The sequence below is a fragment of the Sarcophilus harrisii genome, chromosome 3, assembly GCF_902635505.1.
Source record: "Sarcophilus harrisii chromosome 3, mSarHar1.11, whole genome shotgun sequence".
Lineage (NCBI taxonomy): Eukaryota > Metazoa > Chordata > Mammalia > Dasyuromorphia > Dasyuridae > Sarcophilus > Sarcophilus harrisii.
Window position 1 is genome coordinate 342,826,822 of NC_045428.1, and position 16,575 is coordinate 342,843,396.

Here is a 16,575-nt window from a genome sequence, read left to right on the forward strand (position 1 = left end):
TCTGATGCCTTCTCCATCTGTAGAAATACAAGAAAACCATTTCTCCCAAGAAGTTAACCTATCTAGTCCCATCCATTTACCACTTTTGGGATTTCTCCTCATCACCTGGCAATTACATTGAAGCTGCTTGCATTGGACATTGCCCTTCTTTGTTAGGTTAAAAAAGCCTGTATTTTTTGTATTTTTTTATACAAAATATTTGTATTTTTTATAATCTCTTTCTGCTATCTGATTGCTTTTCTGCTGATTGATCATATAATCCCTTTTTTCCATCTGATTGTTTTGCTGGTTGATCACATCAGAATCTTGAACTTTTAAAGTGTAATCTCAGCTGCCATCATGCCCCATCTGTCTTTTGTTTGATGTCTTGGAGCTAGGCCCTGCCTCTCATTTCCCTGGGTTAATCTACATTCTGAGGTCCAGTGGAAACCCTTGTTGCATTTTATACATGGGGTTTGGGGTTTCGTTCTTTCACCCTGTCCTCTCACTTTATCTCTTTGCCTACATTGAGCTTTCAGATGTCCTATTTTTCCACACTGAAAGCATCAGCTAGTCTCGCTAGAAGTTCCTTGCCAAGAGGTACCCTGTCTTCCCATGTTCATCATAACAGCCTGAGAATAATAAGCCTTTGTGCCCACTGTGGCACAGTGTCTTATAATCTCTAAAGGAGCATCTTTGTGTAGTCCCCATATAATTCTTCTGCAAACCTCATTAGCATTTTCCTTAGCCAGTTGTTTGATCATTATTTTTATAGCTGCATTTTTCTCCAATAGTTCTTGTAACAGTTATTTGCAAACGTCCCACAAAATCTGCAAAGGGTTATTTAGGACCTTGCTCTATTTTTGTGAAGGCTTCCCCTTAATCTTTTCCTGGGAGGAAACCCCAAGCTTTTATAGTGGCAATAGTAATTTGTTCATATGCTCCTATAGGGTAATTAATCTGTGCTGAATTCTCTACATAGTGACCTTTACCTAGCTGGTCAAAGGTGATTTGTAAATTAATTCCAGGTTGCTTATTGCATTGGGCTTGAATCCTACATAATTTATGATATTCCAAAAGCCACAACAAGTTTTGTCCAGGTTCTAAACATGTCCTTGCTATGGATTTCCAATCACTCAGGGTTAAGATTTCATAAGCCAACTTATCTAGTAACATCTTAATATAAAATGATATAGCCCCATAAAGAGTGCAACCTTTTTTTCAAATCCTTGATTTTTTCAAAATCAAAAGGAGTATGTACCTTCTCATTTTTTGACCTGAAGAGTCAAGCTCTTCAATCATAGGGTATGCATTTATTTTTAAATCAGATATATTCTGTCCTTCTCTCTTAGCCTTGACCAATGCTTTTTGTAATCTTGTCATTGGCTGCTTCATAGGTGGTGCTGATTGTGCTTTTGCCTCTCCTCCTCCTCCTTCTCCCTCCACTCATGAAGGGTTAATTGAGGGAAATAGGTCAGGGATGGGGAATGCCCTAATTTCTCCTGCTGTGAGGCACCACACTCAGAATTGTACTTAACTCCATTCTTATCTGATTCTTCATCCTTTTCACCTAGTTTATCTGGATCCTCCCTTTCCTGCTCTTTTTTCTTTTTCCTTAATTCTATAATTTATATAATTTCTTAAAGCCAGTTGTATTAAATTATATGTATAAAGTGTTTCTTTGGAAATTGAGTCAGGTCCATTAATATTGTAGTATTCACATAGTTGCTTTCCTACTAATTTCCATTCCTCTAATCTCTGTCTTTTAGTTCTGATTCTGGCTGAGTTTGTCTGAGCTTATATGCTCTTTTATCATGGGTGTGAATCTTAGGGAACTATATTAAGTACTAAGTACATGTACTGAACTAGATAATTGTTAAGCACCATGCTAAACAACCATTGTCTCTATCAATTCCACTGACTTAGCACCTTGTAAGAATCCTTTGTTTCAAGTTCAGAGAGTTCTGGCCCATAACCATTAATATCAAAACCCACCCATAATTTAGTAGACAAATCAAAAGAATTGCTTGAGATTAAGTAATTTACTGAGGATCAAAAAACCAGTAAATGTCAGAGGTGAAAGTTGTACCATCAAACCTTCTAATTCCAAGTCAGATCTTTATCCCTTATGACAGATTGCATAAGTTGTATTTACTGTTATTGAAAATAATGCAAATTATTGATCTACCTTTGTAATGAATTTTTTTTCAGTTTCTATTCACTAATACTAGGGAATGGGAAGGTAAAATACAAATATGGATATAATCTTTTGATTATCTTATCTTTCCAAACATTGTTTCCAGTGGCTATGGGTAAAGTAAATGATGAGCTAGAGCATGAAATACACAAGAATCTTCCTGAAATAAATTCTTTAATGACTATTCTCAAGAGCATTACAGTCAAAATAAAGTTTTTGTTCAAGGGTAATATTTCTGGGAATACACATTTAGGGGGTTCTTTCAAAAGGATGCCAATGAATTCTTTGTTTTTCTTTAATCCTCTGATTTTAATAAAATTACCTTGGTTTCTTTTGTGATTTCTTAAAGTATGTTCTACAGGCTTTTTTCTTTCTTTTTTGTCATTCCCAAAATTCTCAAATTATCTATCCTTGAGCTGTTTTTAATGGCACTTTCCTTTTTTAACAATATAATTGTGAGAAAGAATACTAGGAAATGAATGTAAACTACTTGCATTTTTGTTTTTCTTCCCAGGTTATTTATGCCTTCTAAATCCAATTCTCCCTGATCAACAAGAGAACTGTTCAGTTCTGCACACATATATTGTATCTAAGATCTACTGTAACCTATTTAACATGTATAGGATTGCTTGCCATCTGGGGGAGGGGGTGAAGGGAAGAATGGGAAAAATTGGAACAGAAGTGAGTACAAAGGATAATGTTGTAAAAAATTACCCTGGCATGGGTTCTGTCAATAAAAAGTTATTTAAAAAAACAACAAGATAATTGTACCAGTTGATCAAGGAAATAATATGGATATATTTCAACTAGATTTCAGATTTATTTGTTCAAATCTAGATATCAAAACATCATAACAAAGTATCTTAAGCTATTCTTGTGGATAAGATAGATAGGCATGGGATAGATAATGATGAAACAGATTTAACTCAATTCACAACTGATTGAATTGCCAGGTCCAAAAAATCATAGTTAATGTTTCAGTGTCGACGTATAAGAGCTGTTAAAGTAGCTTACAACTCTATGACTGGCCCTGTATAATTTAACATTTTTAAGAAAGTCTTTTTATAAAGGAAATGATCAAATCATGTTACTGCATCTTTATGACCATTACTTTCTTTTCTACATCTTAATTAACCATCACTTTGTAAATACATTCTAGAATTTTGTCAGGAAACAGTCATGATTATTATAGACCATTCATCTTTTTTCTTTCTATTTTTAAAAACTGAAGCTACATCTACTTTCTCCAATCCTAGAATTTCTCTTTTGTTCTCCACAGTGCTTTAAAGTTTACTGAAAGTAAATCCCATCTGCTGCTTCTTTTAATAACCTAATATGTAATATCTAGTTCAGAAGACAAACATCCTACACAGCTAAATCCTCTCTTGTGGTCTTTCTATTTATTGTGCATTTCACTTCCCTATAAGTCATTTTTACTGTATCTTATTGAAACCCAAGTTTATTCTTGAACCTGATTGAATGTATGTTCCTTGAGAACAAAGGCCTTTAATTTTGGTCTTGTTATCCCAAGTACCTAGCACAGTGACTGCTACTTAATAGGGGTTTAGTACATACTGATTTTTAGATAAAGCTGGTTCAAAAATATGTGTTGAATAACTTTGACTCTTCTTTGTTATCTATTATCTTCATTTCATCCATCCAAATTGCCTTATCTCATTTTTCATCCTTCTATTTTTCCTTAACATAGCTTTTTGCAATCATCTACGTTGATTTTAGCCTTACTTATCAGTTTTGGCTCACTTTAACTTTGTGAATTCTGACTACTCTTAACTCTCTAAGCTTTGTTTTTGTATTCCTCTTCCTAGTTCTTACCAGAATTCCTTATAAGAATTTTTTCATGAAGACTTTCAATAGATAGATAGATGTATGGACAGAGTTCTATTTGACTGACTAATTAAGGGTTTGAAGAGAGAGAGAGAGAGAGAGAGAGAGAGAGAGAGAGAGAGAGAGAAAGAGAGAGAGAGAGAGAGAGAGAGAGAGAAGACAGAGAGAAGTCAGAGACAGAGATCTGAAAACCCTAAGCTCCCAACCTCTTCTTATCATTCCTCTATTTAGTAGGTGATTTAGTTCAAGGACTCTGACATATTGTTTAGAGACAGATTTTGGCAAATGTCGTAATATAGAATGTCAGATCCAGAAAGTAGATTAAACATTAATTATTTCAATCAACTAGTTGGGTTTTTGTTTTGTTTTAAAAAAAGATAAGTAAATTGAGGCTCATAAACATGAAGCAACTTGATGAAATTCTTTCTAACAGGTAATTCCAAACAGAGATAAAATCTAGGTTTCCTGGTATGCTCTTTTTGTGTTGGCAAAGAATTGGAAATTGAAAGGATGTCCATTAATTTGTGGAATGGCTGAATAAGTTATGGTATACAATTGTGATGGAATATTATTGATGAGCAGGATGCTTTCTATAAAGATTTATATGAACTGATACAAAGTGAAGTGATCAGAACCAGGTGAACAGTATACTCATGGTTGTTGCCCTTCTTTCTCAAAAAGGAAATGAAATGACATTACAGTATTAGAATCAGGTTATAGTATGTCCAATTGACTGATCCGACCAATACAAGCATAGAATGCTCTAGCACAGATCAAGCACAGATACTCCATGTGAACATCTGGAATGGATTCTTTAAACTTCTGCATTTCACATTTCTTTTGAGCTACTGAAATTCTGCTATGCTCATAAAGCACAGCACCTTCTTTTCAAGGATGCACCGTACTAGGTATTTCTTTGTCAGTCTCTACCATGTCACATAATCAATTCCAGAGCTCTTCAGAGATTCCTTGAGAGTGTCCTTGCATCACTTCTTTTGCCCACCATGGGAGCACCTTTCTTGTACGAGTTATCCATAAAATAGACTTTTAGGTAAGTGTGTGTTGGGCATTTGAACAATATGGTCATCCCACAGGAATTATGCTCTCTGAAACTATAGTTTGAATGCTTGATAGTTTAGCTCATGAAAGAACCTCACTGTCCCATAACATTCTCCTTTCCAGTGATGTTCAGAATCTTTCTAAGACAATTCAAATGGGAGACAATTCAAACTGAATTGTTTGTTCAGTTTCTTGGCATGGCACTAGTATACTGTCTAGATTTCACAGGTATACAATAAGATCAGCACAATGGTTCTGTGGATCTTCAATGTGGTAGTTAGTCTAATACCTCTACTCTTCCACACTTTCTTTTGGAGCCTGCCAAACACTAAGCTAACTCTGGCAATATGTGAGTCAATCTCATTATCTATGTTTATATCCCTGGAAAGTATATTGCCAAACTTGTATCCACAATGTTCCATGGATTGATGTGGTTCTGGCTGGTAAAGTATTTATATTTTCTTGGTGGTGTTAGGCCAAAATTAGTACAAACAACAGGGAATTGATTCATATTTTGTTGCATCTCAAGTTCAGAGACTGCACTCAGTGCACAATCATGTACCAGTTCCCTTTCTACTAAAACAATGATTTACTGCAATAATGATCAACTGTGAAAGACTTAGATATTCTCAGCAACAAAATGATCTAAGATAATTATGAAGAACTTATGATGAAAAATCTTATTTATCCCCAGAAAAAAAATTGATGAAGTCTGAATGAAGATTGAAGCTTATTTTTTAAACCTTTTTTTTTTTTTACTTTTCTTGTTTTTGAGTTTTATTTTGTTTTGGTTTTTGGTTTGCATTTACTTTAAAAAACCATGGCTAATATCAAAATGTGATTTCCATAGTTACAAATGTGCTATCTCAGGAAGAAGAAAGAGGAAAGTGGGAGAGAAAGAATTCAGAACTCAAAATTTTTTAAAATAGAAGTGGGATTTTTTTACATGTATGGAAAATTAAAAGAAAAAAAAGAAAATGAGTTGGCATAAAAATATAAAAGGAAACTCAGAGATATGGTGACATGGCAGTCTCATTGGAGGGCCTAGATAAAAGAAAACAATCAAAGTCACAAAAATGAACATAGAATAAAGTTTTCTATTACTCAAAGAATGGCCAAAGGCTAATAATTTTAATAATAACATGTTGTGGCCTGTTGATATTAGCATTTTCTGGGGCTTGCTCCAATTCACTGGAGTTCTTCCTTGAGGGCCATACATATAGCCAGCAGGCTTACCTTCTGGTACTGGAGGCAGCAAGTCAAAAAACATATTACTAGAATTGTAAGAACTCAAAACTCTTAAAATGAAAATTATTTAGGATTTATCACAGAAAGTTGCCTATCATATTTGAGTGAGTGAAATTAAAATCAGTTAAGCCTCCATGGACTTTTGTTCTAAGCTTTGTACAGAGAAGAAATTGAGTTTATATCCTCACCTTAAACATCACTCTCTTTGATAAATGTCACCAACCTACAGATATTTTGGAGGCTACCTGCAAGCAGAGAAAAAGTTCAAAATTAATAGTACATGTCTGCATAATGATGAAAGAAAATGAGATGATTGCTTTTATTGAAAATGCCACCTTTGAATGGAAAGGGGGAAAAAGCCACAAAAGAAGATAGCTAGAGAATCATAATAGATGGCATCTGCTATTGCTCCAAATTTCTGGAGGCTGTTTATGCACATGTTGCTATTTAATTCTTATTGAAAAAGGCAATGTGTGGCATTAAATCATAAGCAACCAAATGTCGTGATAACCTTGCTGTAATATTTCAAAATGCATTAGTCAATATTTCAAAAGTGTACTTGCCAGATTTCCTTGTAAGGAGAAATGGGGAATAGATGGAGAAGGAGCCAACAAAGTGATATATTACCTATCCAATCACATCATTCAGCACCATATGAATTGGTAATTCAACCACATCAAAAAAAAGTCATTGCAAGGAAAAAATTTTCTTCATGGCCACCCTGCATTTCTCTATTGCAACCCCTACCTATAATATTCTACATAGTAGTATTTAATAGACTTCAAAAGACAGCACTGCAAATATATCACTGACTATATCAACTATAGTTACAATTTGGACAAGCTATGGAAAATGCTTTATGATTATTTACTCCAAGAAAATTTTGAAGATTAATTAGATTTTCATTTTAAGGCATTTTGTACACTTTGTAAAGGCTTTATTTAATGATTCTAAGGGGTTATCGTTAAATACAATGTCATTAAGTTGGAGCTCAGGTTACTTACCATCTCTAACATGGGACTTTTTATTTCTTCCCCTTCTCTAATAGTTGCTTCCCCATCCAGAAACTTCATCATATATGTTGAGAATTTATTTCACACCTAGCCTGGTCTTTGGTCCTCACTGTCCCAAACCACCCTTCCAGAGACAGGATGGTTTCCCAGTATCCTGGGAATATATCTTCCTTTAGAATCCTTAGGATGCTAGGAGTAACACTAAGGGCTTGTTGGGTTGTTTTGTTAGTGTTATTCTTCATGAGTCCCCACCATCTGGTATGTTCTACCTTAATACCAATCTCTAGCTTATATTTTCTCACTATTATTTAACCCATTAACATTAATTTTGTTTATGAAGGGATATTAATTAAGAAGTGACAAGAATGGTGGGCAATATTTGAACTAGGAGTATCTTCTCTTCTACTACCTTGACCTCTGGGGAGAAAGGGTTTAAGTAGCTGCTATAAACCATTATCCCTATCAAATTCCCTTCTGTGGATGGCAGAGTAACTGGACCAGTAACTCTTTTGCTTATAGGGAATAGTGTCTCCAATCCTAGATCATGTCACTACTAGTGGCTGGTTATTAGAGGAAATCTCATATCTACATAGGAACTGAAACCTCTAAGTTGAGATACAGTCTCAGTCTCATAATTGCCATTCATGTTGCCCAGTGAGAAAACACTGAACTACTGTCCATATGCTGCTGTCACTCAATAGAGACATAGAATACTCAGTCATGGATAAAAATGAACTAGTGCAGAAGTCCAAATTGTCTGAGTAAGCTAAAAAATGCTGATCTTGAAGCAATCATGAGGTCCATAACAAAGGCCTTTATGTTTGGTTTTATTATCCCAAGTAGCACAATAGCTGCTATTTTCCCTTTTATCTAATACAGTTAAAAATACTCACTCTTACTATCACCTCTGGTCTAAACTATTCTAACAGATTTTTATTTGATCTCACTATGATTCACCACACTCTAGTCCATTCTCCACATAGGCACAAGGGAATTTTCCTAAAGTACAGATCTGTAATCCAGCCATAATCACCTAGTTATTGTCCCAAACATATAGCATTCCATCTCTCATCTCTGTGCCTCTGCAGTAACTATCCCCTATGCCTGAGCTGAATCATCTTTTTATCTATGGCTAATGTAATCCCTGGTTTCCTTCAAAATTTAATTCAAGTAAACACATATAGTATTATTTTGAATTTTTATAATAACAGTGATAGTTTAGATTTTTTTTAATTTTAGTAGTTTGTTCATAACCTTCAACTATTTATGATTTAATATTTTTTCAATTTATTGATCCCTTTCTTAACAATAATCATATAAAATACTTATTCCAAATGTTGTTATTCCTAACTTACAAATGAGAAAACTCAAGTTTAAGGAGATTAAATAATTTGATTAAGTTCATAAAGCTAGTTAGTGATGGAGATCTATCTGCCTTCTATTTGTCACCTATCAATCTAATCTCTCTGTAAATCTTTAAAGTCTTCTGACAATAAATTCAACAAATACTTATTAAGCGTTTACCACATATAAGGTACCATGCTAGTCTAGAGATGATTAGGAAGATAAGTAAATGGGTAGATGGATGGATGGATAGATGGATAGACAGGCAGGTAGACAGTTAGGCAGGTAGGTAGGACACAGACTCTGTTCTAAAGAAGTTTATAATCTAATGGCAGGAAGTATCTGTTATCAAATGATGACCTAAGGAATGGTGTAATCACTATAAGAAGAAAGTAAATACAAAGAGCAATGAGAAATTTGTGAGGAAAGAGGTGATTTTTACCTGCAAAAAGATGGGGGGGCAGAGCCAAGATGGCAGAGAGGAGAGACATTTTTCTGAGCTCCCCCCGATGTCCCTCAAATTATCAGCAAATTAAGCCTCTGACTAATTTTGGAGTGACTGAACCCACAAATATTTGGAATATAACAAATTTCCAGTAGAAGATAATTTGGAAGATCTTCAGAAAAGGTCTGTTTCAATTGGGCACAGAGGGAGGCAAGCCAAACACCCAGGGTGGTGTGGTGTCCTGCAGACCAGGGAATCTACCAGGAGGAATCCATAGCAGTGTTGGCTACTTTGTCCTTGTTGCAAGCCAGTAGATAAGCATACATACATGTAGATAAATACACAGACATATATCTATATTTCCATCTATCTATCTATACACACACAAACAAACATATGGCTAATATAGCTGTAAGACACCCAACACAAATATAAAAGGAAAATAATAAGCCCCTAAAACCCAGAATATCACGGGACCTGGCCATGCCCACCCAGCACTGGAAGTTTGTCAGCACTGACTCAGTGGAGCCACTGTCATCTGTAGAGGAAGCTTGAACAATCTCCCCTCTGCCCTAAAAACAGATTTCAACCTTTTTTTAAAATGAGCATAAAAGCAAAAAGAACTCTGAGCATAGATAGTTTTTATGGAGAAAGAGAAGGACAGATTTCAAACCCTGAGGACACTAAAAGCAGATTATCTCCAAATGAAGCCCCAAAGGGTGATATGAATTTAGGCATCTCACAAGGCCCTCTTGGAAGAAATCAAAAAGGATCTTAAAAGAAAGTTAGAAGAAAAATTGGGAAAGGAAATGAGAACTTTGCAAGAAAGTTTGGAAGCAGAAACAGAAATTATCTGAAGAAAACTCCCTAAAAATAGATTTAGTGAAATGGAAAAAACAAATAACTCTTTACAAAATAGACTTAATGAAATGGAAAAAACACAACATAGTATCTTCACTCTTTTTTGTTGTTGTTTCCTTGCATTTTGGTTTCTTTCTCATTTTTCCTTTTTGATTGGATTTTTCTTGTGCAGCATGATAAATATGGAAATATGTTTAGAAAAATTATGCATATTTAATATATATTGGACCACTTGCAATCTAGGGGAGGGGTGGGGGAAGGGAAAGAAAAAAATTTGGCACACAAGGTTTTGCAAGAATGAAAGTTGAAAATTATCCATGCATATATTTTGAAAATAAAAAAGCTTTAATTTAAAAAAAGACTTTATTTCTCCTTTTTTTCATTTATTTACTATTTTAATGGCCTTTTGTTTTTCATGAGTGTCATCAAATGGTGCAGCTAATAGAAAATAACTACAGTCTATGGATGATGATGTTTTAAAAAAAAAAAAACTGTTGTGGGAATATTCATTAATTGTGATGCGTGGATGAATCAGTCCAATTGTGAATCCACCCAGTATCATTATCCATTGGTAACTTACAATGAGAGCAATTTTGTTCAACTTTTAAATTTCACCTGGATTTTTTTTTGTCATTGAATATGGTGATATTGTAACTTATGGATGAATTGGTTTTCATTTTCATATAAATAAATATAGGCTTTGTTTGTAAAGGCATAATGCAATTTGACTAAATTCACTAAAAATAGTCATTTGAATTCAAATAAACTTTTTTCCCTTTTACATTATAGTAACAAATAAATCTTTATCCCTGTGTTTTGATGTCCTGTATTCTTAGACACAATCAAGGACAGGAAGACTTATTAAATTTTCAGTTGGGAGCATTGGGAGATTGTTAGACATTCTCTTCTAAAAGCATCATCAGCTGAAGGTACAAATGTAATTATGTCTAGGGATCTTTGCCAATTTTGAAGGGAAAAACATCCAAATTTATAAGTTTTCTACTGTTTTCTCTCTGTTTTCTAATCTAAAAAAAAAAAGAAAGAAAAATGTGGCTTTGATAAAAGTCACTTTATTTCTCTGGGCGTTTGTCTTCTTCATCTATAACATGGCAGGTTGGCCTCCACAGCCTGCAATGTGTCTTCCAGTTTTAAACCCATGTTTTTTTGAAATGTTTGTGCATTTGACTTTCAAATATTTAGTAGGCAAAGTCCCCTCAAAATCTGTCAGAATATTAACTCCAAGCTATCCAAGAGTTGCCCAGATCCTAATTCAAACTCTGACTTCAAAATCTGAAATCCTATACACTATACATTCTGAGAAAAAATAAACCTCCTCATTTTATCATTAATTTTTTATACCTTCATTTTCTCTTCTTACTGTATTCTTTTCCTTCCATAAATATAAATGATGCCACACACAAGCAATGATTATAATACATCAAACCCCAGTTTTGTAGAATTTAAGAACAGGAGCACTCCATTTTGCTAGAGTTGAATATGAATATATTCAATATATTCAACATATCATTCAAAATCTCTTGCTAGAGATTTACTAGTAAATCTCAAAACTTTTTTTTGAATGCTTATTAAAAATAGAATTTTTATTTATAGTGGCTTTATTTATCAATATTTACCTCATTGGAAAATAAAATAGATACATTTTTAAAGTATTTTTATTCATTTAAAATAACAATAACAAACCTATTACATATTAACATAAATAACACATTTTATGGAAAAAATATATTTTAAAAAATCCTGTGAGAACAATGTTATTATTTTACATATTTTTCCATGTCTTTGGTGTCTTACTAGAAGACAATTGCATTCTCTTATCTGCTTCAATTTATTCTGTTGCAATATGTTGTTTTATTTAAAGAGTTTACAGAAAATACACATAGAGAAAAGAAAAGGGGGAGTATTTTAATAAGAAAATATTGTCTTAACATCATTATGGAAGTATTTTGATCTTTCATACCCCTAGAAAGGGTCTTTGAGATGTGTGAACCACACTTTGAAAACCATTATCATAGATAATTGGATTCTTTGTAATGAAATGTGCCTTAAAGTTAATTATTATCTGGAGAGGACTGAAACTCTGAAAAGGTGTACTTGAATCTGAGACAGCAGAGCACTTAAGACTAATTACCCATTGGATGTGAGATAATGGTTCTATATACATATATTTAGATTAGATGATGATGTGTTGGTTCTCCTCCTCACCATTGGTGCTTGCTGAATATTTAGTGGTGAGAAAAGTAATTGTGGGCAAGAATTGGAGGGCTGAGGGAGAGAGGTCGGAGTTAGTCTGCCACAGAATGAGGAGGAGAGAGGCTTCAGGATCCAGACTCCAGAATCCAGGATTCATCTCTGGCAAGCTAAGTGGCAGCTTTCCTGCCCCCTTCACTTCTCCCTCTAAAGACCAAGGACTTTGACTGATGCTGACTCTGACTGATCCTGAGTCCCTCCAGAGAGCTAGCCTGGACATTATTATTGTCACTTTATTTTCCTGTTTTTTTCAACAAATAATGATTGAGACTTGGAAAAATGAAATGACTTGCCCAAAGTCACAGCAAGCTTGTGGTAAAATCAGGTCTTCAGATGAAATATACTAATTCCCAGTTCAGTGATCATTAAAACAAACAAACAAATGAAAAAAAAAAAAAACATCCCTCTTGATATTTCTGAGTTTCACTTGCCACTTACTTGGAAGAGAAGGTTTATGCCAGCTCGTTAAGGCCCTTTTCAGCTCCAAAATTCTATTTGTGATTTTTAGCAAAAAGGGGAACTTCCTCTCCATCCTGGGACTCTCTACAAGATAAGCAATAGTTATAATTTCACTTTCCGTCTTCCACTGAATATTTCACTAATCTTCATGCCCCTCAATACAGATCCCTTCTCCTTAATTTTCTACTCCAAAGTTATCCAACTTTTCCATTATGCTCTTTGGAATGCCTGCTCCATAGATAACATTCTTAAACCATTTCCCCCTCTTTTATTGTTCTCTTCATCTTCTTGTCCTCAATAAAACCAGGCTCCATCCTGAAGACACAGCTTCCCTGGCTATCCTTTGAAACATTACTTGCACTCTCACTTATTAATCTCAACTCTCCTGATAAGGGAGCTGGATTATTCCTTGCTCCTCATAGCCACTCAAAGAATAACCTTTTCTCCTTTGTCATATAAAATATATTCAACATTCTGGTATTTGGAATATACTAAATGCTTAATAAATGTTTGTTTGCTGAGAAGGAAAAAAACTTTATAGCAATTTTCTCTAATAGTCTGATATTCACTATAAATGAATATATATACTAAGAGCCTTTGCCCAATAACTATACTTTAGTTAAAGAAAAAGATCCAAATAAGTAACAGAGAAATGCAAATCAAACTGACTCAGAAATTCCCTTTTACATTCACAGGAATGGCAACAATGATATTAAAAAAGGAAGACAATTTTGAAAGAGCTACAGAAAAAAATATGTACATTAGCAATCAGTTGGTATAGTTGTAAATTAGTTTAGCCATTCTGAAAAGCAAATGAGAACTATACCCCTAAATTCCCTGAATCTTCCTGGGCTTCAGTTTCATCATCCATAAAATGAGAGTTGAATTAGTTTGCTTCTCAGTTTCCTTCAAGTTCTAGATTCTATGATATTATGATCCTTAGATATTTGGACCCTGACTGACCTCTACTAGTCTTCTTCTCCCTCCCCACCCCCACTCTGTAGTCATAAAATCTCCAAATTTACCAAAGACTAACAAAACATTTGTCTGTCCACAATTTCCCAGAATCAACTTTTTCCTTTGTGTGTGTGTGTGTGTGTGTGTGTGTGTGTGTGTGTGTGTTTATGAGAATAGTGGTTATTTTAGTGAACATAAATGGAGCTTCTATACTTCTCTACAATTCTTCTGAAATAACTGACAATTGCTTTGTGAGCACATGTACAGTTCCTCAGGATGTCATTTGTCTGGGTCTGGAGACTTGAAGTCATTTGAAGCAAGGAGGTATTCTTTACTTATCACTTCACATATCTGCAGATTCACTGAATTTACACCTGTCATTCAATTCAACTGAATGTCCCTTTACTGAAGATAAATTATTCAACTTCCAAAAGTTCATTTCTTCAAGTATCTCTGATCTGCCTGAGAGGAAGAAAAAGACAATGGGAAATAAACTTTGCTAGCTTGTGGAAGACAGTCCTAATCAGCTGTCTTGGTTTTCTCCCTCTGTGGGTATAAACACTTTGAAATTGAAAGGAAAAATGTAAGACATTAAATCATTTGTTTTACCATAAAAAAGTAAGTGTTTTTTTCTACTATTTCTGTCCAGAAATACTAATTTATAGTTCAAAAGACTTCTGAAATATTATAAAAGGTTTGTTTCAATATATTAGGTAACAAAATTCTCTTGAATTGAGTCCAAGAAAAGCCTGTGAAATACTGAAATTTGTTCTAAGGTGAATAGCATCATTGTGAAGTTCCAGGTATTATTCAATTGGGAGTACCTAAATCTTGTTGATCAAAGGAAATCTGTTCTAGGACCACTCTGTCACATTCTCTGTTCAAAGAGACCAATTAGCCATTAAAAATTTAAAAAAAATTAAAATTAATTAATTAATCTTTATCAAGTACCTACTATATGCAATACACTCTGTTAGGCCTTAGTAAACAGATATGGAAAGATAACATGTCCCTATCTTGGGGGAAAACCCCAAATCTGTCAGTTGATATAAGGTATTGTCTTCAGGAATAAGTTAAAAGATTTGCAATTCACCCCATAAATTTATCCTCAGAAACTTCTGCACTTAGATCCCCTCCCTTACATATTTCTGAGTTGGCATTCTCTTTAAAAATATCCAGATCCATCCTATTGGCTTTTTCCCCAGAAGTTAGGATTTAGGGTAGCGGCCTGCCTTAGGAAGGTATTCATAGTATGTTAATGATGAAATGTTGAACATATATTTTAAAAGCCACTACCTTACTTGTCCATGTAGCAGTAATTTCAACCAGTATTTATGGAAGGCCCACAGGGCAGACCAGTAATGAAGCTAAGATATTAAGAGAGTGAACTACATTCTCTTGTAATATGATGCATTATCATTATTGAACTGGTCTCAAGAAGTGAAAGCATTTTCTACCAAGGAAGAATAAATTCTTAGATTTGCAGAAAAGCCTCTGAGTTCTTGCCAAAGGATCATTTATCCTTTTCTAAGCAGCCAGAAACTATAAACTCTTTGAGGGCAGAAACCACAAGTGATCTCTAATGGGTATCTCAAGTGCCTAATACAGTGCTATGACCCTTATGAACCCTCAACAAATATTTGGTGACTTAAAAATTTAACAGACAATATGTCTATATATTCACTGGATCAATTAAAGGTTTTCCAATTAACTCATTCCATTTAGCTGCCTTCAAACCCAATTTGTGCATAAAGAAATGAATAGCAGTTCCCTAAATCTATTCTTTTCTTAATCTGATTTGCTTTCTGTAGTTACTTCGAACTCTGGGAAGGCCTATTTTGATTAACCATAGAATGATAGATACAGTAAAACAACTTGTTCCACTGAACTAACCGGTTATTTCAATAAATTATCAAGACAACTGGAAGAGTCAGACTTGGTCTTGTGTTGATATAACCTCTATATTACTAAATTCAATTCAATAGAGTAGAAAAGGAAATCCAAAAAGGCAGCAAATATTTCTTAGTGTTTTAGGGATTTGTATGAATTTTCTTATTTAGAAAACTATGCTGAACCCTGATCATGCCTGACTTTTTCAATTATTTCAGTGCCAGAGATAGAAAATTAATAATAAATGATGTTGGAAGCAAGAAAGATAATACTTTTAAAAAATCTTTCCGAGAACACATTCAAGAGATTGGCATTTGTAGAAGTGAATTATGCATGTAATTAATTTCATTTTGTTTGAAAATATTTTAAGTATTCAAACAACAAATTACTTTATGCTGCTATGCTGCAGCCAAAATACCCAACTTGCTATTTTTCCACATACTTTCTTCTTTTTCCCTTTTCCCTACACCCCAGTTGATTATTATTAGACATAAATAATATCTATGTATCTTTCTTTCATTCAAGGATCAGATTAATTCTTTTTTATATACCTCACCCAGCCAAAAGACTTCACAGTAAATGCTATCAACTTTCCAACCTTGATCTGGTGTCAGAATGAAGAAGGAAAGGAAGAATCAGATTCAATTTTGCTTGCCTTACTAAACTGAAAACAGATAAATGTAAAGCTTCTCTGCTGAATTATCCATAGCGCTTAAACTAAGTACCTACATATTGCTATTTGTACTTTTAGATACTTTATCCCATAGAAGACATTGCTATTACTATGAAGATTTTCAATAGCTGCTTAACTCCTGGGAATAAACGTCTGGCCATCATCCTCTCAGGTACCTCACCCTCATCTTTTGAATAGCAGATGCTAAATAACTGCAAAAAATAAATAAAGCTTTAGGGAAAAGTGCTGTACTTGGTTATTATGACTTTTTTATGGCTGTCTATAAAATGAAATCTATCTGCAAATAGACTCCAGAGAACAAAAACAGGGCTGGATG